The sequence below is a fragment of the Xiphophorus hellerii genome, chromosome 14, assembly GCF_003331165.1.
Source record: "Xiphophorus hellerii strain 12219 chromosome 14, Xiphophorus_hellerii-4.1, whole genome shotgun sequence".
Classification (NCBI taxonomy): domain Eukaryota; kingdom Metazoa; phylum Chordata; class Actinopteri; order Cyprinodontiformes; family Poeciliidae; genus Xiphophorus; species Xiphophorus hellerii.
The window spans coordinates 16,917,305-16,945,027 of record NC_045685.1 but is presented as its reverse complement, the minus strand read 5'-3'; the positions used below and the strand labels follow the sequence as shown (position 1 = coordinate 16,945,027).

The 27,723-nt window shown below is 38.8% G+C and overlaps 1 protein-coding gene and 1 long non-coding RNA gene across 5 annotated transcripts in view; both read left to right on the top strand.

Annotated features, from left to right (window-relative positions):
* Window positions 1-27,723, top strand: part of ppargc1a (peroxisome proliferator-activated receptor gamma, coactivator 1 alpha) — a 321,705-nt gene that overhangs the window by 163,530 nt on the left and 130,452 nt on the right. The gene's annotated exons all lie outside the window — the stretch shown is intronic.
* On the top strand, window positions 14,266-26,374 carry LOC116732880 (uncharacterized). Its single transcript, XR_004341901.1, has 3 exons — window positions 14,266-14,447; window positions 15,866-15,867; window positions 26,363-26,374. It is a non-coding gene; the product is annotated as an uncharacterized LOC116732880 (long non-coding RNA).

The following is a 27,723-nucleotide window of genomic DNA, read 5'->3' as shown; positions in this document are numbered from 1 at the left end:
AAAATGTTAGATGGACATTTCTATTTTCCTTCATGGAGTGTTACTGTATTTATTTTCACAGAGAACAAAAACCCCATCCCAGATAGAAGCTTTTTGTGTCCCATGCACGTGTTTGCAGCCATCTTAAAAAGAAACTAACATCATCGACATATGTAGAATGCAATTGACAAAGGTCAAAGGTACAAACAAACCAAGCGATGCGAGCACAAGTAACACAAACAAGCACATGCACATGAATTCTCTTGACTCAAACAGACTCCTAACATGTGCCTGATTTGTGTGCAGGGGTGCTCAAGTGGAGTCTCACAGGTGTTGAAATATGGCCCCCATATTTCACTACACACAGTATTTGTAAATGCCAACATCCTACTGCTCGTCTGCTATTGTTCCATCCCAGTGAGGCTTTGACTTTTAAGAAAATGAAGGAATTATCCACCAAGAATAAGAAGGATGGGAAGGCTGTGAAATGGCCATGTCACAGTTGTTTCCTTGCCTTAATATTTTTCAGCTAGCTACAAGCTTAGAATTGCCCAAATTTAGACAGAGAGAGAATCCCCCACCAAGGGTGTCATGCCTGTTGGTGGCACTTTTATCACAGAATCTGATGGGAGGCAAAGATCAGGAAAGCTGACCCCTCCCTGGAATATCAATCTAGCTTCATCTTTCTTTCTGTGTATCTCCTCTTCCACGCCCAGCATCGCACTCGCTCAATTCCCTCAGCCGTCACAGTAAATGGCTATCCTGCAGTAAATTTATAACTGCCACTTGAGCTGACAGTCAAACGCTATCACTAAATTCTCTTCGTCTCTCACTTTGGCCCTTATGAGTGGGGTGAAGGGAAGGCTGAGGAGGAAGGGCGAGGTGTGTTCGGAGCTGGCCTAAAGGGAAGGTGAGGCCGCTGTAGCTAATCTAACTGTAACCGGATCGATTCGCGGGTTGTAAAGAGCGGCTTTTTCCTCCTCTTTCTCTCCATCTGCCCCACCTCATTATGCCTCATGCGCCCTCTCTTTCTTCTCTTTGCTGAAGCACTGAGAGTTCACAATCTCACCCCTCCCTTTTTGAAGAATTCTGCCCTGTACTTTTTTACCTGCTCATTTCTATCCATTCGCCTGCCTCCCTTTCTTCTCCCCCCCACCCCCTTCCGGTCACGTCAACCCTGCCCCTAGTGGGCTGGCCCATGTCAAGTCCTCTGTCTCCCGTCCTCGTCTGACATGCTGCTCATGATGGTCAGACGGGGGAATACCACTCTGTCCCTGGCTTTCTCTATCTATTCTTCTGCTCACACTTCCCCCTGTCACAATGTCATTCTGCTGCAGAGTGGAGAAAATCAATGGAATGTGAGCTTTTCTGATGGTTGCCTGCATTGCCTCGGCAACAAGACTTTTGCATACATGGTTATATACATTTAGACACATGTTTGTGCTTGGCTTTAGAAGGAAATGAATAGAATGAGCTATGGGATGGGGGGGTTACTGACACACTCAAGCTGGGGACGTTTGTCGCCACTTGTCACTTTTCCCGTCAGCTAGCAGACATGACAGGCAAGGCGGGTGAGAGGCGAGTGTCGGGCTCCCAGGACCCGAGTGGGAATGAACAGAGTGACAGATGGCTCCTTCATGCTTAGGCCATCATGATGAGACCAGGAGGGGGTACGAGCCGAGCAGTGGACAAAGAGGAATTGCAGAAATGGGACGGAAGAGATCTCAAGTGACAGTATGAAAACCCAACAGACACTCTTCTCCAGTCTGTCTGTCAGCTTCTCTTAACAGTATTTGCCACTGGCTTAGTGGAGTAGCAGAATCAGCAAACACACACTTGTAAAGAGGCTTTGATAGAAGTTGGTGATTGCACACAAAAAAGATTGGGATCCTTAAAATCATTTGTCTCGACGTGGCTTGCTTTATAAGCAGTTATTTCCCCTTTGGCTAAATCCCATTTGCTGGTGCTACCACTTGTGCTTCCTCTTTGCTTATGTCTACAACTCCAAATATTGCATTGCACCTATTTCAAAGAATTAGGAGGGCTGGTTAAAAAAGGGATGTTGCCATCCTTCTTTCTAAAATACGACAAACTCAGTCAGATTGGAAAGGCAACAAAAATCTACCAATTTGCATTCACAAATTCTTATTTAGATTTAGATCTGGACTTTGAATGATGCATAAATATAATATTGGCTGCATTTTAAGAACCATTGCCTTACTGGAAGGTGAACCTCTGCCCCAGTTAAGTTTTTGTTGGCTTTCTTTTAGGATTGCACTGTGTTCAGTTCCATTAATTCTCCCATCAACCCTACTAAGTTTTCATTTCCCCCCTCAAAGAAAAAATGAGGAAGATGGAAGAGGAATAAATATTTGTGTTTCCAGACTATCGCCTTTCTCATGAGCTATCTGTTTTTGGTTTTTAATTTTCCTCTTTCATTCCTTCCTACTTTGTATACTTTCTTGTGTCCATCCTTCATTTTTGATGTCCTTGTTGCAATTTGTTTCTCCCTTCATTCCTTTCCTTTCTTGTGATCTTTATTTCCTGGACATATGTTCCATTCCCTACTTTTTTCTTCATTGTTGCCTCCTTTTTTATTTGTTACGCACATCCTCTTTTCCTTACTTTTCTCTTTCCTCTCTTCTTTTCTTCCATCCCAGTGACCTTATTCCAGTCTTGCATTCTTCTAGCCTTATGACCTCATATTTTACATCCTTTTTTTGTCTTGTTTCTTACCTCCCTTCTGTTCTTCTTTTTTTGTTTTATTTGTATGCAGAAGAAGAGATTTTTGTTTGGAACTGAAAATTAAAATGGGTTTATTTTAGAGATTAAGTGCAGCTGGAAAGACCACTAAATGGACACTGATGGTTGCCTTTGAGGATCTCTGTGTCCCGCCATCACTCACCATTGTGAGAGGCGGAGGACAAAACCAAAAGGACATTTTCCCGAGCTGGGCATTGAGCCACGTGTTTGAGCTTTTGGCAGTGCAGACAGCTGTTGATGACGTTAAACTGACAAACATCCTCATAGGTTTGGCCTTAGATCTTGTTGCTGGGAAGCTATCAGAGAGATTTCAGAAGCAAAATCCTGAAGGAGTTGATGATGCTTGTGGTTTGGTGTCCCAAAATCTTTTGTTTTCAAGTTGTTGTTTTTTTCATATTCTTAAGTGTTAAATGTATTTCAGAGTTGCTGGCCAGGTATTACCCACATAGACTTCCTGTATCAAAACAACGGGATGTAGTCTTTACTTTCTGTGGCCATCAGCTTGGAAATGGTACTGCCTGAATAACTGAAACATGCAGACCTTGTTGATTTCTTCAAATGAGGATTGAAAGCATTATTCTATTTTATATAGATCAAAATGAATGCAAGTCATGTTTATGATGTCTTTTTATATGTTTTAAATGAACAATTTTCCATTTGGGCCTGCAGTTGATGTTAGCACTGATTCCTTGCATCAAGAAGTTTCTTGGTTTGAAACCCAGCCTGGGGACTTTCTGTATGAAGTTTAAATGCATGGGTTGTTTCTGGGTGTTGTGGCTTTATCTTCCTATGTGCATGGCTGTTTTAGAAACAGATCGACACAGAGACACACCCCATAAACAACTGAATGTAATGCCCTTTAAATGTGTTTCTCTGCATTCCGGAAACTTGCCTTGCCTTTCAGTGCAGAGACGGAGCAACATAGCATAAGATTTTGTGTTATACTACAGCAGCATTTGGTATTTAGTAAAATAAGACACGAGATGGAAAAATATTGATGATGATAATAATTAGGGCCGGTGTAAAAGAATATTTTAGTAATCGAGTACTCTATAGAACATTTTTATGATTATCCGAGGAATCGGATCTCTCTCTCTCTCCTCCAAAACTGTGACGACGTACGCTCCAAAACTGTGACGACGCGATTCTGACACCAGAAGAGCCAACATTGCACCGCAAACTTCTACAATCCTAATTTGTCCCCCAAGCCCTGGCAAAACGCAGCACAATGCAACACCATGCTGCTAGCACTTCACAACAACTCATAAGCGGAAGTAAGAGCGCTGCCCTCCATAAATAATGATCCGGCCGGAACACGCTGCACTACATAATAAAACATAATTTAACGAAGCTTCGAGGCAGATACATTTTTCTCGAGGAATATTAATAATCGAGATACTCAAATCATTCGAGAAATCCTAATAATAATAATAATGGTAATGATTTGTCAAATATGCCATTGTTGACAAATATCTAAAAGCCAAACTGGAAGAAATTTGAGCCATCAGACACACCACAACAGCTTCTTTTCTGTTTTCATTCAGATCACTGAAAGCAAAGCAGTAACAAAACAGACATTCACAACCTTGTGAGACAGATGAGTTTTGTCATTCCCACAGAAGTCTCGCTTTTTTTCCCCCTCAAAGACCAGGAAGTCTCCCTTTTATTTCCCCTCAAAGACCCAAAAGCGGCAACGACGATGAATTGTGACAAAGCTTAATTCCTTTGGAATTGCAGTACAGTCAATAACAGATCCAACAGTCTGGCAGTGACCTCCAGGATGGTGTTATTGACCTATTTTGCATACGCACAGGGTGTGAGAATGGACAGGCGCTTTATTTGGGCTGTTATTTATTGGCCCGCAACATGACTGTAATGCCTGTCCAGGGACTCGGTTGGAGAGCAGTTATAGATTATCATGATTGCTAGTTATTAGTGTGTGAAGGGGTGCGTCTGTGTGTGGGGCGTGTGTGTGCACAGGCGTGTACACACATAGAGTAGATGAAAGAGATTATTCAGCGGCTTTCATTTAAATAAAGAGGACAGGGGCAGTCTTGCGCAAATTGATATTAAAATAGTTTAATACTAGTCTAACTTACCACCAAGGACAAAAGTAGCACTGCTGCAGCTGCCAACTTCTGTATGTGTTGTTCCCATCTTCCACCATTTGAGTAGAATAATCTTATTTTACATTTTATATTATATATTATAATCTAACAATTTTATTAAGTGTCAAGTGCTCATCTACGGAATTAAATTGTGCTCTCTGTTATTTTACATATAGTCACAAAAACAGGAAAAGGTTGCCAGAGAAGTAAAGGAGGGAAAAGATAAAAACACCAATTTGGGGAAATGTGATTTTTGTATTTTTGCAAAATACACTAAGTTGAAGTTATGAAGAAACCACCCCATGCTTTCAACGGCAGTTTTGGAGGTTTTAAAATGGTAAACTTTGTGTTGGTATTCAACTTGCTTACAGAGTGATTCTGAGTCGTTTCAAGGTGTGTGATTAACACACCTCGAAATTTTAAGCTGCCTTGACTCATCTTTAGCAGGGCTGCAACTCGAAAGGAAATGGGGTTAAAAATGCCTTTATTGTTTCGATTGTGGACCAATATTTGTGAGCACTAGGAGGAATAAAAATCTAGTCACATACATCCCTTTCCTTTTTATCCGTATCCCTGAAGAGATACAAGAGAAGGGCTGCAGAGCCATTTCTTCAGCCACATGTCACAGTGCCAGACACTTAAAACATGCACTTGTTGTCTGTGGCACTGGGATGAACCCTTTTCTTTCACTTTGCAAACAGAGCAGAGAGACGTGGGCCACCCCTTTCCATCTCATTCCTTTTTTATTCCCATTTCTGAGGCCTGAATCAGCCTCAGTGTCACACTTCAGAACAAAAATCGACACAAATTCAAGGTCCCATTGCCTCCACTCTCTTTTATTAGAATGCTGTACAATTTACACTGACAGTGATATTGAATATAATTAGACAGATGAATGGCAAAAATGTATAAAATTTTGAAGGGAGTGCTTCTGACCTGCACAACAATACTTAACCTCTGAGAAAGAGGTTAAAGGAAACCTCTGGCAATTAATGGGAACCTTCAAGGGAAAATGTCAAACCTAAGCCTTGGCTGTGTATAAATACCTGTCACCATAGTGCATCTCAAAACTTTTTGCAGAACTGAAAGTTAAAATGGAAATTCTACCCTTTATCTACTCTGTTCTTTTTTCCTTCCTCCATCTAAGTTCCTTTCAGGTACATGGTATCTCAGTGGGATTAATTGCTCATTTAGTAACTCTCTTCCATATTTCACGGTTGACAGAATATCCAAATTAGCTTTGCCATCAGAGTTCACTTCTTTCATTGGGGCTTGAATGACCACACTTTGGGACAGTGCGCAGAGCCAATCAGGTGCATGTTGCTCATCAGATGGGTGGGTCAGCTGCTTGATGCCACCGTCCAATCCGGTGGGCTGTGTTGGTTTGTAGCATTAATGCCGACTGTTGCAGGAGAGCAGGGTATTCACTGAGATTGAGGCGTTTTAGACTCTTGTTAATGTGAAGACCATTCATTTTAGAGTAAATTGGAGTTTGACTGAAAGCATCACAGGGTACCAAATGGACCCAGATGTTGCTGGTCTGGTGGACTGAGGAAAAAGGCGGCGGGGTGAGAGGGTTGCAACTTAGCGGCAGTTATTATTCAGATATGGACGGTACAGTGGCTGGCTTGCTAGAATCGACCTAATGGGGTGGGAAGGTGCATTCGATGGATTTCTCTGACGCTCCGATACACTGATTTCTCTCCTGTTTTTCTCTTCTTTTCTCCCCCCTCCCTTTTTCCAGCCGACCATCCATCCATACTGACGTATTCTGATGACTCGTGTCATTAAAACTAACGTCCGCTGAGGAGGTAATTAGCCAAAGTATGGCATTAATCAGCGGGTAGGGCCCTGCACGCCTGCCGGGGTGTCTGCGACGTGCTTTTTGCAAAGACGCTGGCCTCCTGCGGCTTGCTGTCCCACACATGGTGGGCATTAACCTTCTTAGGCTTGGTCATTTGTCTATGACGGGCTCATGTTCCTTTGTTCACAACCTTTTCCTTCTGCATTTCTGCTACTGGATGGGCCCTGCAAATGCCAGAGCTGTGTTCTGGAGACTGGTGAAGCATAGAGAAAGGACACCAAGGAGAGAATGTTATTTTTTTCTTCTTTTTTTGCGTAGACAATCTAGCAAAGATACAGAACTAAAGGAGGGATACCTTTAGTTCTGTATCTAAATCCTCTGGATTTGTACACATTTTATCCAGGTACAGCCATAAACGGTGTGTTTTTTGAGATTTTGTGTGGTAAACCAATACAAGAAATCCACAAATGTGTAGTGGAAAGAAAACATTTTATAAACAAAAAACAAAAAGTTGCAGGATGTATTTGCATTTAGGCCTTCTGAGTCAGAAATTTATAGAACTACATTTTACTGCAGAACAGTTCCATCTGCAATTCTTATGTCTGTTAGTTCTGGACATCTAGAAATGTAGGTTTTTGTCTGGTCTTCTTTGCTAACTAGCCCAAGCTCATTCAGTTTACATGAAAAAAAGACCTAGTATTACAACAAACAAACTCTCAAATGGATTAAAGTCTAGACTTTCACTAGACCATTCTAACACTTGAATAAGTTTTGATCTTGGTTTTCTTTCCATTGTCAGACGATGGATTGAGTAAGATGCTCAAATTTTGGCATATTGGTTTATAACATGGCCTGCCTTTGAACCTGTCCAGGACTGTATTGACATGGTGTGTATTGCTGTGTTTGAACTCCACGATGCTGTTCGTTCACTCAAGATAACTTCTAAAGTCTGCTTGTTGCACTATTGTAGCGGCAAGTGTGAAGGCAGCTAAATACAGATGCACACTACACTTTCCGGATGATTGTATGTAAAAATTTTCAAAAGCATGATTAATTTTCCCTATATTTCACAATTATGAGCTGCTTTATGTTGTCATTCCACATGAAATCCAGATGAGATACATTGAAGTTTGTGGTTTAACATTCCAAAATGAAGGAAAAAAACACTAGAAGTATGTATAGTTTTGAAAGAGATTTTATATACTTGGAGGTATTACGTTGTTAGTGGTAAAACTGAGATTTGTGGTGATATAAAAGGGAGTTTTCAATGCACAGAAACGGACCCCACCATTGACATCTCAAATTCAAAGCTTTATAGAACAACTAAATGGTTAGTGTTGACCAGTGGGTCATTTCTCTGTCCTCCCGCCCGTCAGTGTCCTCCCAGACAAACAAATCACAGTTGCTTTGCCAAAGCAAAATGGCCTCCATCAGTGCGAGCACAGTGACATCTCCATCTGCTGTCAGACAAACCATTAAAAGTGCAGGGCGAAATTTCAGCCCTGTCAGTGCACATAAAGTCTCTCATTTCTCTCCATCAGCACAGTCTACTAGTTCTGCACAGCAGATATACACTCAATCTAAAAATGGACTCCCATCCCGAACGTTTTGATTTCATTACCACCCGCTGCTGAATATTCATATTTTCTTTTAACGGCTGTGTCAAGTCACACCTGGAGCCAGCAGGATGTGGTACATTATTCATTAGTAAAAGTAAATGGGGTGTGGCCTAGTAGAGTTTACCAGGGTGTTGGGAAGCATGAGCTTCTCTTATTGATACATTAATGGTCCACCTTCTTCCATCACTACTGATGAACTATCCTTCCCCTCAAGATACGGAAGAAATCATTATGATCATCTCATGTTTTTTGTCCTTGTCCTGACAAGAAGGTAAGATTAGTAACAGAGAGTTGACAAGAACTGAATTAAGCTCATATGTTTCAGATTTCTTTTGTAACTTCTATGAGGTCTGTCTCCTTTTTATCGAGAACAAGGGTAAAAATTGTGGGGAAAAATAGAGATTAAGATGTACATGAAACATAACAGCCCCTACCTTAGACCACCAAGTTTCCACAAATTCAACCATTCACCAACCAGCCAGGTAGCCATCAGGGGAACATTTACCCAGCTCATGTTTTGAGAGGTTGCCTCAGTGTCCTTTACCCAGGTGAGATTTTTCCCCAATATATTTGGCCATTTTCCATCATAATGCTCAAATTGCTTCTAGTCTAACCATTAATCAGTTGGCAATAGGAGAATGGATCACTGGGCTACTTAAACCACCTCACTAAGTTAAGGTGGTGAAACGGCTAAAGCAAAAACCAATGCAAGCAATGTACACCTGCATCTAAATTCAAAACGTTACCATTTTTCATTAGACGTAGATTACCAACCAGACAAAACCCCATATAGAGAGGTTCATGTAAAATTCAGGCTTAGATCAAGATCTCCTTCATCCAGGAAAATCTTGAACCCCAAGCTCCTGAACTCCATTAGTAGAGAGTAATGGTGTGCCAATCAACCGGCTACCTATCATAATCGGCCGATTTCTTTGAAAAGTATTATCGGTGATATATCACTGTCTTTTGTTGCCAATCTCTAAAACCGATCACCTGTATCTCTTATTTTGTAGCGTACAGAAGCCCTGTATGCTGCGTATCTCCCTCTTTCCTTCACACTGCGCAAACGGTCTGTAGCAAATCCTAAACAAAGTCATGTGAAACTTTAATGCTATTTATTTCCCTTTTGGCCAGAAAAAGACATCCCCCAGAATGAGGTGGAGAATATCACTAGTTTGATAATGTCTGGGTTTCCATTCTGGGCAAGTAACTACCACCGCCTGATCTCAGATATGCAAACAATTGATATTGAGGTATTTTTGTATGAACTGCTAATTCTTAATTCTTAATTGGCCTGAGAAATCTCAGTTGAAAAAATGTTCAAACCAGTTTCTCTTTGTATAACGTATAGGCAGCCATTACCATCATTACTGCTAACTATTTCAAACTTTCTTGAGATTTTGCAGATTCTTTTTCTTCTTTATGTGTGACAGACAGCGATATTAAACTTTACTGCTCATTATAGTTAACTGTGCTGTAATTCAGTTTTAGGTGAAGACACTTTAATTGGCAGTGGAATGTGAGGCGTGACACATTTTTCTCAGAAAATATCTTTGGCTTAGGTTTTCCATCAAGTTGCCCATGTGCCCCGTCAATATCTTTCGTCCCAGATATCAGAGAAAGCCTGTTTTCATACTTTTCATTGCTTTATTGTATTCTTATTGTTAAGGTGTAGGGACATCTTTCAGTTTTCAGAAAAGCTGTAAATAAAGTGTTTTGAAGTATCTCTGTCATCTACTGTAATCCATGCAAATTTTGATCCTAACCTTTTGACCCCACCATACGTAAAGTCACGCTATGCACAAATCCTTTTGGTATTAAAGGCTTTGTCTAGGATTCCATTTTCATGTCGGACCTGACCCTTTCAGATTAGTGGTAAACCTAAGAATGATATGCATTAAACTTTACTTTTTCTGTGGTTTTAATCTTTTCGAATTATGTGAATGTGACCTATGCAGCTTAATACTTTAAAGTATTAACTTTAATATAAAAAAAATATACAAAAAAAATCTTATGGAGATAAAAAAACACAATTAATGAAAAAAATGAGACAAAATAATTTAAAAGAAATAAATTATATATAAAATTTGAGAAATGTTTTATTTGTCTTGCTGGAAAATCCACAAATCCTTGCAATTGTGTTTTTGGAGTGAAGTGAAGTGAAGTGAAGTTCTGTTGGTGCCATTCCACCAAGCATGGTGTGTGCAATGATGTCCAAGGAGGTGAATTTTGAGCTTATCCAACCAGATGTCTTCTTGAAGGAATATAAGGACTTGTCCAAATGTCCTGCAGCAAAATGCAAAAGAGTTTTAACCTACTTTTATTCAGCAGTGTAGTTTTGTGCAGTGACAATTTATTGAAAATATTTTAGCATTAAACTGTGTTCTTTCAACTTAATGAGAGTACCTACTGGAACATTTACCAGATTGGAAATCAGACTAAAGTTGATGTCACTGGTGTGTTTTGCAACTAAATGGTTTCATATTTCTTGGGACAGCTCTTTTCTTTTACTCATCATATTTTCTGTGTGTGTGGGTGTGTGTGTGATAGCTTGACACATTTTTCATAAACCATTTCACAGGACAAAACCAACTGCTATTAGCCTGCACTAAGAGGATGCAGGGTTGAGTTTTACACGTAAAACTCAACCCTGTAAGCTGAAATCTTACATGTTGTAAGATTTCAGCTATTATTTTGTGAAACATCTTGGTTTATTTGAGTTCAATACTTATTTGTTGAGCCATTCCATTTTTCTTTTTTTAACAGACAACTCATTTATTTGAATTTCTATAAAAGTGTAGGTTGCTTGAGTTGCTTCCAACATTTAATGTTAATTACAAATCATTGCATATTCATAGATGTATAATAAATAAATTATATATGTATATATATCATTTATATATATATATATATATATATATATATATATATATATATATATATATATATATATATATATATAAAAGGAAATGTCACCATGGTCACATTGTCATGTTCCAATTTCTGTCCATTAAAACCAATCTGCAGTATGTTTTCTTGCTTGACATTTTGTTCATCATTCTTGAATATGTGTTTTTTTTTATGTTTTCTTTTTATGTTTCACAAGCAAATAGTTTGTGGGAGTCCAAAGCAAAACCTGAAGTGCTGGCCTTTTTGTGGAGGTGGAGATGTATATATAGGAACACACATGTGCAGCAATCCAAACTTTTATCCCTCTGAGACCCGGCTTTGTTTGAGCTTCAGAATGCTACTCAATCAAACCCTGACCTTTTCTTTCCTCTGACATCAAACGTCAGGACCACCAAATGCAACAATTTCTATTCTTTGGTAGCTGCACTGTTTGTTCTCGAGCTCATTTCTTTCGATGCCCAGCTAAGTTATTCATTCTGCCTTGATCTTTTAGTTTTTATTAAATCACAACCACAAACATCAGTGCATTTTATAAGTTATAATTTATTATTGTGATGGACCACTACAAAGTAGCACACAACTGGGAAGGAGAGGAAAAATGATCACTTTTACTTTGTTTTTATAAATGATAATCTGAAGCGTTCAATTGTATGCAGGCCATATTGCACTGATAAACCTTAATCAAATCCATTGCAACAAACCGTCTCCAGAAGTAGTCTTTCTTTAAAAAACATCATTCAACAAAGCATCATATAAACAAAAATAATTCAAAGATAAATTGTATTGTTTGTAAAGAAGTTTAGGGTAAGATTAGGTTACAAACATCCTAAACTTTGTACGCCTCACTGAGCACCAAAATGCAACTTTTTGGCCTACTTACAAAATGTTATGTGTGGTGGGAGTCTTTACACCACCCATAACATTACATCATCATATGGAGAGGATTTCTTTTCATAAGCGGATATTCTATTCTATTCCTGTCAACAATGATGCATTACTTTGATTTCTATTAAAGTAGTTAAAGTTTGGGGTTTTACATATGTAAAATGTTATCTTACATTCACTCACTTTAGAAACAAATGCATTAGAAGGACTCTAGGGGCTATATTACTTTGTTTTATTCAGTTTCTGCAATAAGAACACAGTGACTCAAAGAGAACTAGATTGACTACATTTTCAGTTTTTTTTCCCCTCTCCACAAGATTCTCAGTCACAATGCAGCTATCAATCTATCAGCAAAAAGCAAAATAAACAAAAGGCCAAAACTGATGCATCTTCTGAACACACACACCCTTCTCTGTAAACAAAAACAATGACAGCCAAACAGATTTGAGTAAGTTCCCGTCAGCACCTCTGCAAACAGGCATCGGGGGCAGAGTGGCGCTAAACACAATTCAGCCTTATCATGTCTCATAGGCCTTCCTTGCTGAAATGATTGTTTCACTCAAATGAACAGATTGAATATATCATGCATCCTCGCTGTAGATGGAAATAAATCTTTCAAATCAGCTTTTTTTCCCCCCCTCCTCTTCTTCTTTGCCCCAACAAAGCAATTTCTTAGCTGGTGTCCCTCTGACTGAAGAAGCCGTCTGTCATAAATTCACACCAGCGAGTGCATAAATCTCCCTTTACAGATAACATCGGGTGTGTATCGACGAGAGCCACAGAGCAGCAGGGACGCGGTATAAAGTCTATGCCTGTTTTTATTGCTGGTACCAGAATTTTATATATATATATATTTTTTTTTTTTGTTTGCAAAGCACCTGAGAGACTGTGTGTGTGTATGTTTTGCTGCATCGGTTTTATAGGTGCATCTGCTGTCTGTCATTTATTTTCTGCATCACACACATGGTTGTTTGTTGTGTGGGTGATATATGATGGATTTTAACAGGTGATTATCCACCTGCAACGATGAAGATGATCTGTCCTAATTCCAGAGTGGACAAGATTCACTTGCACTCATTTTTCAGTTTTGTTCCACTTGTCTCTGGTTGTATTTGTACCTTTTAGCTTTTTCTTTGTTTTTACTTCAACCGGTTGTGCTTGATCCCTCATCATTTCTCCCACACTCTTATTCATCCCTTTGTCAGTCACTTTTTCTCTTTCTCTCTTCCTCAAACACCCCTCCTCCTTCCGCACACACACACACACATACAACTTGTGTGCAGTTTAATAATCATTAGGACGGGGGCCCCTAATGAATAAAGCCACTCGGACTAATTGCTCAGAGTGTTTCAAGATACGAGATAACATGAGAAAAAATGAGGATGTGCACGTTAAATAGCTTGTTGTTGGAATTTTAAAGAGGTAATTAGAAGCATTCACAGTAGGATGACCACACGCTTGTTGTTTGTTTCTTTTTCAGGACATGATAAATCTTTGGGCTGATGGAGCGCGAAGGCTTTTAAAACAAAGATGGTGGTAAAAACAAAGAAAAAACAATTTCAAGATCGTTCAGGGTGAAAATTAGACCACCGGGGTAAGACAGTGGGATATATTTATTACTAATAACTGGATAGTTGATTGGCTCTAACATGACAGCTACATGGAGATATTTGCATTGAACACAGTTATGTTCATAGAAGGGAAATGGCAAGTAGATTGAATTTATGTAGTGTTTGTTTAGTGATAGCGACCACTTGAAGCTCTTTCGAATTAGACCATTTTTATTCAAGTGAAGTCATAAATGTGCACACATTTCACCAAGAAATAGATCGTAAGGCAGCCTGGGGTTAAGTGCCTTGCCAAGGGGCACATAAACATGTGGTAGAGGAGGAATCTGGAATAGGACCAACAACTTTTATACCAAAAAACTACTTTTCCTGTTGAGCGACAGTTGCCCCATTAAAAACAAAAGCTGCAGGTGTTAATATCCAACATGATTGTCCTAAGTCAACCAGACACTGGTTGTGTCTTAAAGAGTTATCTGTAATTAATGCTGAAAGTTTAAATATAGGTTTGACCAGTATATATTTGAGTTTTTTACTTATCTAAATGTAAGGTAGTCGTAATGGTAGTTTAACAACCAGAGTTAAAATTTGATTAAAATGAGTGTTCTAAAGAATCTCTATAGCAGCAGTCCTCGAGGGCTGGCATCCTGCATGTTTTAGTTCTCTCCCTGGTGGTAGTAACAACCTTTTCAACATGTCAATTTTCTTGTTAGGCCTCCTAACAAGCCATCATTTGGTCCCGGTGCGTTAAACCAGGGAAAGAACTAAAACATGCAGGATGCCGGCCCTCGAGGACCGACTTTGGGCACCCCTGGTCTATAGAACATAGATGTTTACATACTTTGCTTACATATCAGTTCTATCTTAAAAATATCATAAATAATCCATCATTAATTTACAAAGTGTCTAACTCCACCATTTTCCTTTTCTTACCCTACTTAGGGGAAATTCCACAACAGTGATTGAAATGGTCATTTAAAGGTTTGACCGCTGTGCAACAAATCATAGTATAAGTCACAACAGTTAAAACAATTAAATTAACACATTCCACTGGGACTTTAAAAGTGTTGCTTGCCAGTAGAAGCTAAAGCAAGATTAAATCAAGTGCTCACTTCTGTCTGACCCAGAGGTTGAACTGTAAACAACTGTCAACTCAGCGTGCCTGTTTTAATTTTGCTCTTAAGGCCAAATTCCCACTTTGGTACCACACCGGACACTGAAATTGCAAGCACCTTTTAGCCCTGTCAGCAACTTCTGATCCTGCAAGCACTATGGCAGAGTAAGGGGAGGGGGTTCTCAACCTGAAATCCCTGCAGGTTGAGAAACCCCTACACCACGGAAGATGATACACCTTTATCTGTCCAGTAGCGGTCAAAGACTTGCTCTAAGACCACAAGCAAGAACCTAAATGATGGGTCGGATTGACAAGTTCAAGACTGCTGATGTTAAAATGATGCTTACATGACCCAACGCAATGGATGATTAATAGCACAGTCTTGACTCAAGCTAGTCAGTGTATGCTGTACGATATCATCTATGCTTATTCACCGTTCACATTACATTAGCGTACATCCGTACATCTACCCTGTCTTGCTCTCTGGCATATTAAGTATTTATTTTTTAATCAATGTAAATGAACAAAAACCTGTAACACTTTATTTGATGGGTTGTGAATAAGACTGTCATGACACCATCATAAACATGACATAACTGTCATGAACATGAGTAAGTCTTCATGAATATTTATGACTGTTGTCATAAAGTGTCATTTGGTAAATTATGACACTTTTAATACAAAGTTAACATTATTCAAAATGTCTTCGTTATGACAACTTGACATTAACCAAGAAATCATGATCTGACATAAATTTGTTGTAAAAGTATTACTGATTAAACTTTAAAAATTATGTAGCTTTATGTTATTAAAGCTAAAGTTTAATCAGTAATACTTTTATAACAAATTTATGTCAGATCATGATTTCTTGGTTAATGTCAAGTTAATGTCATAAAGACATTTTGAATAATGTCAACTTTGTATTAAAAATGTCATGATTTACCGAATGACACTTTATGACAACAGTCATAAATATTCACGAAGACTTATTCATGTTCATGACAGGTGTTATGTCATGCTTATGACAGTGTCATGACAGTCTTATTCACAACCCGTCAAATAAAGTGTTACCCAAAAACCTTTCAGTAGTGGAAAATATAATGTATCTGAAGCTTCAGATGTGACAAACGCACCTAATTTGGGTAGGCAAAGATGGACAACTTAAATTTTTTTTCATGATTTCAATCTCAACATGAATGAAGCATGAGGATATTGAAGACAATAATGCTTATATGCAATGGAAATATATATTTTTATTTATTAAACCATGTGTCATTTACCTTCTTCTTCTTCAGATCTACGCCCTGTTTGGGCTGGTCTCTCACATAAAATGTTTGTGAGTGAAATATGATAAAAATGTCAAAATATTGAAAGTTATATAAATACTTTTACCCAGTACTGTAAACCGCTACAAGTAAGTTTAAGCGTAAGGTGAAGTCATTGCAATCATTTTGAGCATAAAATCAACACATTATCACAGCATCATTCAAACCCCAGAAAAACCAAGAGAAAACCTGTCGCTGCAACAGGAAATTGTAAGGGGTTGTAAGTTGAGGACCCTGTCACTCCAGATCAAAGATATTAGTAGCGGCCCTAAGTGTAGGTGGACAGGTGCAGCATAGCCTTGGGGCAACACGGGGTCCTGGGGAGACTTTTAAAGGTGGCAGAGCAGTTTGTGTGTGACTGTTTTGTTCTCAGAGGGGAACGCTGGTGTATTGATTTTCAGTAGTAGCCGTACAACGGAGCCAGATATTGGCATTAAACCCTTTTGACACGTTGCTCTCGATGAACACCATATTGTGGACTTGATGTGACAATTGAGCAGAGACCTTATGTGAAATATATGTGTATGTCGGTGTGTGTTAGTGTGCTTTGGAGTTTCGGTACAAAACGATCTGCTGCTCAAATTCATCCTAAGTTGAAAATTACAGACTTAAACAAAACATACACATTCCTTCCTCACACCTGGTTATTCCACACAGGCACACCTTCACACCCGATAAGGCAACCAAACAAAATGGGCTGCTTCTTCATGCTAAAACGTGGCCCAAGGCAGTGTAATTTTCCTTCTTTCTCTGTGTCTCTATCTTTCTTTCTCACATTCACCTTTTTTCCACTGTCAACGCGTTGCCAATTGGAGTAAACGGATGTCTGCTCTTGCATCACATCCTAGATAAATTTCCTTGCCCTTTGATGTTGCTTCTTGGACTTGCTTATCCTGATGTTTATCCTGTTAGAAAAACCACAGCACCAAGTAATTTGTGCAAAGATTGAAAGTGACATTGTTCCTATGATACAGGGGATCTAAAAGGAATACACTCTTGTCAAAATGCCAGGATGTGTGATGTAAAAACAGGTGACTACATTGGATAAAAAAAATTGTTTTCTACCAATAATGTGACACAAATATTTTACAATTGAAAAATTATATGTGCAAAGTACTCTCTTTGTACTTTTACTTTAGGAATTCTTAGTCTTTTTTTCTATCCCCTAGTTTGTGGGGAAAAAAACCATCAGAGTTAATGAGGTATTTTTCAAATGAGTTATCTATTTTAATCCACTTTGACTTTGACATTTTAGCAATCAAAATATACTATAACAAATCAAATCCAAACTTTGTACCCTGCAATGGGGGATAACCATTTCTCAGAAACAGGTATTTGTTTTCTATTCCCTTCCATTATTTAATGGCTTTGGGCACCAGAAAATAAATTCCATTCACCTCCTTTTGTATGTGTGCAGCAGAATATACAAAGTAAAAATCGCCAGCCTCCGCCAGCAGTGCTGCATGAAATGAAGCATTAATACCCTACATTTACACTAGGGAGTCACTGTTGTTCTCAGTGCGCGCACACACAAATTTATAAAAGCAGCTACACACTTGGGCGAGCACTCTGTAAAACTGGCAGATATATTTATTTGCATAAACTTCCTTCTCCTTTTTTTTTTTTTTTGTCCTGATTCTTGCTGCAAACTTATTTGTGCCTGGAAAAAATGCTGTGTGCCATATGTAGATGCATCAGGGCAAATGTTCTTGGTGGGCGTCTGTGAGGCTTACTCCATGCGATTGATAGCCTCCATGCTGTAGCCCAGGAACAGTATGATGAACTTGCGTGTAAATTCATCATATTGAACAGGATAAATCCCCTGTTCCTTTGTGTTTTGATGTAATTAGGGATGAAGGCATGTTAAAAGGCACTTCTTGTACAATACTTTTTTCTGCATTGAGGAGAAGAGCAGGTAAAGACAAATGTTCCCTATAACAAACTTGTTCACTTACATGAACACCGAAGCACACCAACAACCCCACAAGTGACCAAACAGCCTCATTAATCCAGTTCTGCCCTGCCACACTGGCTTTGGGTCATGTAGGTGACCCAGCTACACATGCACAAAGATTAAGAACTGACAAACATAATTAGTTATCGTCTTCCTTCAACATCCTTTTTTTCTCTCTCTCTTGTTGGAAGTATAGTGTATGGTAGTGCTGATCATTTGATGCTTTACATACAGAGGCCAAATCCAAATGTATTTTTTTTTTTTATCTGTTCAAGTCATAACCGACACAAAACATGTGCAATAAATTTCTGAGGATTGCTATACATTTTCAGTAATTTTGAAGATGATTTGTCTACAAAGAATAAATGCACTATATACATTTCTGAAATGTATTTTATTGAAGAAAAAAATGTCTTTAGTTTGGTTGCTATTGCTTTGGCTGTTGAAATTATAGGGTTGATTTGGTGTTAAAAGATTTGCATCAGTGGAATAATGAGACGTTTAGCTTCCTGTGGCATGTTTCAGCACTTTCACTTGTTTGCTCAGTAGGTTTTGTAGGAAACAGCTGATGGCCCATCGGCAGTCCGCCAGATTTTTAAGGGCTCTGAATAACTTGGCTGCAAGCAAAACTCTTCAAGAGCTCTGAACTGGTTTATAGTCATCATTACTGACATATGTTTGCTACAGCCTTTAAATATATGCCCACTGAGACATTTTCGCTAAATTCATTTTATTTATTTTTAACATTTTCCCAACTTTATTTCTTCAGCAATAAACATCTCACAGCAACCTTTGACACAGGTTGGTGTTTCAACATCACAACGATCCCAAAGGCACATCAGAGCAAATTTTCAAATGGGTAAAATATTGTTGAACTGCATGGAAGTAAAAACCCTTGAATTTAATGAAAATGTTGCTAAGGACACAGGAGGTAAAAATAAATAGTGCCATTATTTATTTTGAACATGGTAGTAGTATAAAATCATGCAACAAGGAATGCAAAAGACATATTTTTGTACCACAATAATTTTAACATGCTCGAAAAGGAGTAGGAAGACGTAAGAAACTTATGAACTCTTACCTCAGAAACTCATACAATATTTTCAGATGGGCCCTCATACAACAAAAATAAACAGGTTAATTAATTTTCTATTTTAACTGGGTTTACAGACGTCTAAGTACATACATCCATACCCACACACTCATATGCGTTAGCCTCAATTTACATTAGTGCTTCTTCTCTCACCCATTTTTCTATATCTTGTGAAATGACCTCCTTATTTTTCATTTTAAATTGTATTAAGTTTTGACTTTGTTTTAACTCCTCATTTCACTTGTTCCATAACTTTACTCCATGAATTGAAATACAAAAGCTCTTTCTTGTTGTTCATGAACTACGACTCCTTAAGTTTGAGTAACCCCTTAGAACCAGAAGCAAGAATTTAAATAATAACATTGAAATCTCATTTGAACAAGCAGCTTGTGGCGGTTTGTGTTTGATTCCTCTGAACACTGGTTGATATATTGAACTGTTTGACTTAGAGACAAGTGGCAATAAAAAAGGATCATCGCTAATGTTTTTTAACAGCAAAGCGACAGCTACTTCAGAGAACCCTGGAATAAAAACAACTCTTTAAATGTTTATATCAATTACCAGGTGACTGTTGATCAATGGTAGTGACTGCATAATGATTTGTTGTCAGATGTTTGAGGAATGGCCAATCAAGGCTTCAGTGCATTTTCTCCCTTCTTTAGGTTTTTTTTTTCTATCACAGTTTCCATTGGCATTTCCCTCTCAAGACAAAGAAAATGTGAAGCAAACAGTCCCACTTTGGGTTGCTTTCATCTCCACTTGGATCCTCCTGTTGTTGGGCGACTGGTTCTTTTTAAGTACAGTGGGGGAGCTGATTGTTGTTTTGCTATGTAATTTTCTACTGATGGTCTCCGCCAGCTCCGTCTGCGGCCACAAAAGCCCGCTCGACAACTTGACAATTACCACCACTCAGTCGGGATGGAAATGCGGCTGCTGCGGCACTGCTTGCTGTGACATTGCTTTTTCCTGCTTTCCAAAATGGCACAACATGAAGTGTTTCGGAGTGGATGCTGATCCAGTGGCAATTCAGCATCCCCCCCCCCCAAATGCTTCATGCTGCTATGATTGATTGGGCTTAAAGGCAGTTTTGAAATCCTACTCAGTAAATCAAGCAAGGATGTTGGAAGAAGTTTGAGATTTTTCATCTTAATTTTCTGGTGCTAGTATGCAGAAGTAGCGCTTTGCAAAAACATAATTGTAAACATAATTGTGAAGTGGCAACACAAATCTGTTCCACCATGTTACTACGATACCCTGAAATAAGATGGATATCGTTTGCCTCATTAAGCATTGGTGAACAAACAGCATGATAGAAACCACTGGACGCAGCAGACAAGTGAAGAATAAAGTTGTGGGGACGTATAAAGCAGGGTCAAGTTTAAAACAATAAACTAAGTATTGAACTTCTTACAGAGCACTATTCAATCTATCATATGAAAATAGAAAGAGCAAGGCACAGCTTCTAGCCTACTAAGACACCATCCACCTAAACTGACAGACTGCGCAAGAATAGCATTAGTCAGAGAGGCAGTCAAGGGATGCAAAGATCTACTGCTCAGATGGGGGAATCTGTTGGCAGGATGGCTATCAGTTATACCTTCCACAAATCTAGATCAATGGCAATTAGAAAGCCATTGTTGACAGAAAGCCGTGCTGTGATCAGATGGGAAAAACTTTTTAGGAATGCATACAAATTCTATATGTGGCAAAAATAATCTAAAACTGTACATGGGAAAGATGGTGGTGGAGGATTCCTACATCAGGAACAGGGAAACTAGTCAGAGGAGGGTTGATTGTACCAGGGCAACACTGAAAAAAACTAAACTTATTTGAGAGTATGAGTGAGATAAAATTGGGCCTGAAATTCAACTTCCTTGAGGACAACGACATTGAAAAGCTGAAAGGAAAATATTAATTTCTATGTAGATGTCCAAAGCTTTTAAGAGATGTACATTGAAAAACATTGGGCATATTTGTAATTACTGCAAAAAGTGGTTTTAACTCATCACAAACCATAATTTGTATAAGTAAAATTTCCTTTCATTTCCCAATTAAACACTACTTGCCATATCAAATCCCAATAAAAATACATTCAAGATTAGAGTTGTAATGTAACAAAATATGAAAAGAATTACCGCATATAAATACTGTAGTTTTCAAGTCACTACAAAGATCCTTATTTTATTCTTTTTTTAAATTCTGAGTAGGAAATATTGGGGCAGTCTGACTATTGAAACACATACCATAAACAGAATAGCTCTGTATGTCAAGTAATACCTAACAAAGCATTTTTTTTCTTTTAAATTATCATTCAAAAACACTCATTTTCCTTGTGAAAGTGTTGTACAAGTTGCTTTTTTCACGATAGACCCTAAGTTTGACTGGTCTTCCTCCCTTACACGGTTCCATTATGCTGCTGTCTCCAGAGCAGGAACATGGTTCTATTTGGAGCCCGGCAAAAGCTCTCAGCTAATGCCCCCAGGGATGCAGCATCATATCTGGCCAGGAGCGATGCAGAGACGTCTAGTGGTGGAGGCTTTGTGGCTTGCCTTTTACCAGCACATCTGGCTCCACAAGATTAGTGTGCTAGCCCGAACCCCGGGAAAATACACATCACGTGTAACAACAAAGAAACAACACGCCTCGGAAATGCTTTCCGGAGCAGTTTGTGTTCGGAGAGGGGGGTAATGAAGCTTTGCCATAAATACAGCTGAGTTTGTCAGTAAATGAAGGCAAATACATATGTAAATATGCAGAAATTAGATTTTTCGGAGAAGAGGAAGTTAATCAAGTAAAAGTCCATTTTAAAAGATGCCTCCAGTCGTCCTGGCTTCCTTTTGTTTGTCTTACTTGCCCTCTAACGTCTATCAGCACTTTGGGCATTTTTGGAAAATTTTGGTCTCTTACTGGTACATCCATTTTTTTTAATTCCAGCAAATGACAATCCTGTATTTATCTGTCTCCAATTCGCTTGCCACGTCAGTAAGTTATACACTCCAGAATGATGAAGAATCCATCGGCGGACATGTTACAGCAGCCTAGTAATGAACAAAACTCATTTGTGTGCCAGTAATTACACACTTCTCTGATTAAAGATGGCTGTGCTGGATAGTATTTGGGTAATTATTCCCTCTTGCTCCATGTGATAAGCTCATAAAGTCCAGTCAGGGTGGGTAAGGCCATGGGGAGAAGTTAATGACATGCTAAGGCTGGTTAGAGCGAATATCTAGTCTTTTTATTCTTTTTTTTCAATCACCCACTCTGTCATCTCCACAACACAAGTTACTATTCTTATGTGTATTGTCCCAGCATGATTGCTCCAGCCAAGCCTAAACAACAGAAACCAAAGTGGCGTAGATGCACTGAAATCATGTTCTATTAATGTTGTTGACAACTAGCCTTAGCTAGGGGTTAGTGCTAACATGTGGCTCCTCGTCCAACAAAGCTAATTAAAGTGGACCTTTTATTAAAAATCTCTTTTCCACTAATTCTGGGCTCCATGGTTGACATAATCCCTCTCCTCATACTTTCTTGCTGTTTTTAATTAACACTTGCCTTCCTTGTCTATTAAGTGACTCGGTTAGCTCTGCCTGCTGTCCCTTCAGTGAGCCAGTGGGTTTGTCACCATTCCAGCAAGTTTCCCCTTCAGCTTGGCATTCTGTCATCCCACCAGAGGTTATCTTTCCTTCAGGCTATCCAGGCCGTGTCCTCAGCAACCTCTGCATTTATATCTAACCCCTAGAAATAATGTTTAAAATGCCTGAAATATATCCTTTGTTGTTTTTATTGCAGCAACATAATCTGACACTGAAAAGTTTTGAACAGTCTGTATTTTAATTAACTTGCATGCTTAAATCATTCAGTGGACTGGAAGAGTAAAAATGCAGGAAACATTTTTTTAGATTGTATTTTACCGTTTAAGTTAATGATTGTGTATAGGAATATTTAAATTGCCACCTATTTTGTTGTTTTCCAATTGTGTTAATCTGATGTGACAGTGAGGCCCATTTCACCTAAATGCCTCTCAACCACAGCAGATCTGTGCTGAAATCTAAGTCAGGAGATAGCCATGAATCATTCATGTAAACTTGCCCATATCTACAGTTAGAAATGTGATTAAAAGTTTAAAACCACCAAAACTGTGACGAACAGCTCTGGATGAAAACCTAAGATTTTCTTGGAACCATTCACATTGAGAAGGATGATGGGGGGAGATGAACACAATTTAAACAAAGGTAAACATCTTGTTTCTACCACGACTTCTAAACATTAGGTCTTATTTACATGCTATCAAGCCTTTCTATTCTTATTTTGCACAACTCTACTATGACTGGAACCATGTGCTTTGTTCACATAGGTCTATCTACGAGATTTTAGTAGGCAAACACTGAATGAATGAGTTTATTTAAAATAGGACAAGGTACAACATAGATTATCTGCTAAAGAAGAAATGTACTATACCAGGTTATAGCTAATTTCCATCTCTAGCCCCCAAAAATGCTTTGATTTTTTTTCTCTTTTGTCTGTTTAAGGGAGAGGATATTGGAGAATAATTTTTTCTCATCTTTAACAGTGGTACCAACATGTGTAGAGGGTGCTATTCATTCATCTCACACTCACACAAACATTAATTCTGAACAAGATGACCCCAAACATAGAGTCACAGCTCAAGGGAGGTCTAGTGAACAGCGAGCTTGATTTAAAGTTATCCTGATATGAAGGAGTCAGGGCTGAGAAAAGGTGCCATGTTACTTGTCACAGTTTCTGCAGAGTTCAGTTCAAAGCTACGAGTGAACCAGTTAGCCACTCCCCGAGCTGCAGAGGTCACAGAGATACGGTTCTGAGTTGTGTTGAGCTCCTGTCAGCTCCGTGGTCTGCATGGCGGTTGAGCTGAGGGTTAGCATGATGGCAATAAGAAGTGTCAGTCAAATAGGTACATAAAGAGAAGGAACCCATATTTCTTAACGACAAGGCCCCATATTTGGTAACTTTAATGAACAAGCAAAATGTAGTGTGTCACAGGTAGGCACAAGTGGCAGTTCTGTGTCACTGCTTGTTCTTTCACTTACTTGTAAGGCACTGAAACTAAGAATTAGAATTTAAGTTGCATGTTTTTCAATTGCAGAGTTCTTTTTAGATATTGAAAGAGCTGTTGTTGGTGTATGGTAGACCAACCTGCCGACAACCTTTGACCGCCCTGCATAAATTTGTAGTAGAAATATAAATCTCATTTGTTTGTTGTAAGGGTACAAAATACATCATTTGGCTTTTACTTTGAAGGCCATTATTACTTTTCTAATGCTATAATTTGAATGACTGGTTTTTAATCTTGATTTTATGTAGAGTTCTATGTACAACTGAAGATATACATTGGAAATCAGGTTCTTATTGCAGATGTTTGGAGGTGTGAATATATTTCATATTTTACATGGTACTGAGTGGATTTTTTAATATGTTCATTAGAAAATTTAAATATTGACAGTCTAATTTTAATAGATTGTCAAAATTAGTTCTGCACTCTTTTTATAATAACTTGGCTTAGCACTGTGATTGACTTGAGATCTCTTGCAGTTCTCATTTCCATTCCAATGTATAGAATTGTTTTCACTGTAACAGAACTGGACATGATAAACATCATACTTGTGATGTTTGTCATAAGAGGCAGTCAAAGCCTTTGAATCTTACTCTATGAATGAGCAAAGATGTGCCACTTTTATGACTTGTACCCACAGTGAACATTTTTAAATGTAGTTTAATACAAATGACAAACAGCAACAGGCAAAAAAAAAAAAGATTAGTTAAAAACAGACGTAGGCAGATTCCTGCCAATAGACTGTAGCTCACTGCCCACAGAGGGGTGCTGCAGGGGCACCATCTCAGACAGAGAACAGCTCAGGGACAAGCAGAAGAAAGCAAAGAGACGGGCAGCGAGAGGTTGCCCCTGTTTATCGGCTGCGGCAGGCTTGGCAAAGGCTCCCAGCTCTCTGGGGGAGCCCAGTTCACCGTTTTTAATGAATGTGAACGAGGAAGGAGGAGACCACCGTTGATACTTAGTAGCGTTTTGGAAGATGCCAGGAAGCAAGGCTCCACGAGCCACGGCAGGCCAGACAACGGCTGTGGCACATGCCCAGGAGTGAGTTGCCAGGAGCCGTTTGTTTGACAAGGCCTAGAGATGGGGCTCATGCTAAGAACAGAGGGGCTTTGTAGTTGAGGCCAGATATGCTGGGGCACAGATGAATGCAGGCTTTAACACATACGGAGTAAACGACAAAGACACACGTGTAGGATTCATGTGCTTACAGGGCTGACGACACACTCTAATGTGTTTCTGCGGCTTGTCACACAAGCCATGTTTTCATGAGTCACATTATCTTTCCAATTTACATACAATAGCATTCAAAGGTATCACAGCACTTGAACTTGTTTACATTTTGTCATGTTATGCACATAATCCTCGATTTATTTTGGATTACAACCAAAATTAAAGAATTTCAGAACAGCACAAAATGATTCTTGCTCCACCATATCACACATGAGGGATACTGTGTTTAAAGTGTGTGCAGTGTCAGGTTTTAAACTGTTTTTTACCTGATTACTTCATGTTTGCTGTGTCCTCTGCATGGCTTTTGACAAACTGCAAACAGAACTTCCTAAAAAATCCAGATCTGTGGATTATACAATTAATAGTTGGAGTATCGACAAGTCTAGATTCCACCTCAGCTGTAGATCGCTCCAGCTCCTCCAGATTTACGTCTGACATTACTTGGTCAATCACTTTTGGGCTTTTCTTGGTAGGTTTTCATACGGTTTCCAATATCATATGATAGATCAAATTGATCATTGTAATTTGTTGAAAGCTTGAGGGATTTCTACATAACCTAACTGTGCTTTAATTTTTTGATAAATTTTTTCCCTGACCTGTCTGCGGTGTCTCTTGTTCTTCATGATTCTGTTTGTTCCCTATTGTACTGCAGTCATAGAACAGCAGCATTTATACTGAAATGAAATTACACATCCAATGACATTTGAAGGCAGTTTGTTGCACTAGATTCTATTTTGGGGTGTTGAGGTAAAGGGAACTCACACTTTTCATACTTTCTTAGTGAAATAATGTAAAACCATGTGTCATTTATTCTTTCACTTCACAGTTATGCTCTACTCTGCTTCTGGAGTGAAGAAATGTGAAAGTTAAAAAAAAAAGGTGATGAATAATTTGTAAGACACTGAGCCTAAATCAAACAAGGACGCTCTTACATATAGCTTCTCCTTTACACACACTCCCAAACACACATTCCAGGTAAGTTTCTGGTCATTTTCCTGTCATAATTTAAACAGTTGTTCCAAGGCCTCTCCCATCCAACCTCCCTCCAGAACCTTCCTTTCTTCTTTGTCTCTTTTTCTTCTTTTTTCCTCCCTCTCATCTACTCAAGAAATGAAAGTGACATTTTTGAGCCTGCATCCCTCTGCTAGTACTCTGCCACACTCCTTCTGCTTGACAGCAGCGCATTCAAGGCGGTGTCAGACTGAAATTATACTGTCTGTGAAGCTCGGCAACAAGGCGAGGGATACAGGATTTCACCGAAGAACAAGCACAGCCTGGAGCTGTGAGAGTCAACCTCAGCCTTTGAAGACTGGTGAGGAGCGGGCAGGGAGAGCCGAGTGGATGGAATAAAAGGGAGTGTTTGTTTTTACGCCACGGTAATGGAATCAGTTTCATCTGATGTTTCAAGATTGGAGGCTAAGTGCAAATTCTACGCAACGTTCAATTTAGTTCTAATGTAAGCTGTATTATCTGTATATTATGATTGCAGTGATATAAAGAGTTGGACGTGAGCACTTCAATCTCCAGCTTGGTCACATGGTTTCTATATATGTTGCATTTAAGTACTTCACTTGGCTTTCCGGAGTTCTCAGTCCTTTGGGTTCATTTTAAAAATAGAATGGTGAAATTCACCAAACATGTCTGTAGATAGTCCTACAGTGGACTTAAATATAATATGCACTCTTGAAGAACCAAGGAAGGAAGTAATGAAGAGCAAAAAGAAGAATGGACAAAAGAAAAGAACGGAGTGCAAGAATAGAACAAGGAAGGAAAGAAGGAAGAACAAAAAGGACAGGAAATCCATGAGTAAAAACAGGAGGAAGAAACTATGCAACAAAGAGAAGACAGAGAAAAAGAAACTGATTTTAATCTGTGTGAATAAAATAACCAAACTAAAATCTGACAAAACACACAAGAAAGGAAAGAAGAAAGGACAAAAGGAAGGAATTGACACAGGACACAAGCAAGGAAAGAATTGACAAGGAAAAAAAGGAATAAAGGAAACAGGGAAAAAAAGATGGACAGGCACAATAAAAGAAAGGACAGCAGAACCGTTTATCTAGACAATGGAATAGGTAATACAATCTAGAAATACAAATTTTTTTTTCCACATTTTAATTGCTTTTTTATTACTTTCAAGGCTCAGAAATCTTTGAAATTAAATCATTTACTTTTCCATACTTTTCTAGGTTGCATAGAAACCCTGTTGTTAACAGTTAACACTTGCAAATGGAAAACTATAAATAGTCTGTAAGGGGAAAAAATCTGGAGAGTGGAGCTCG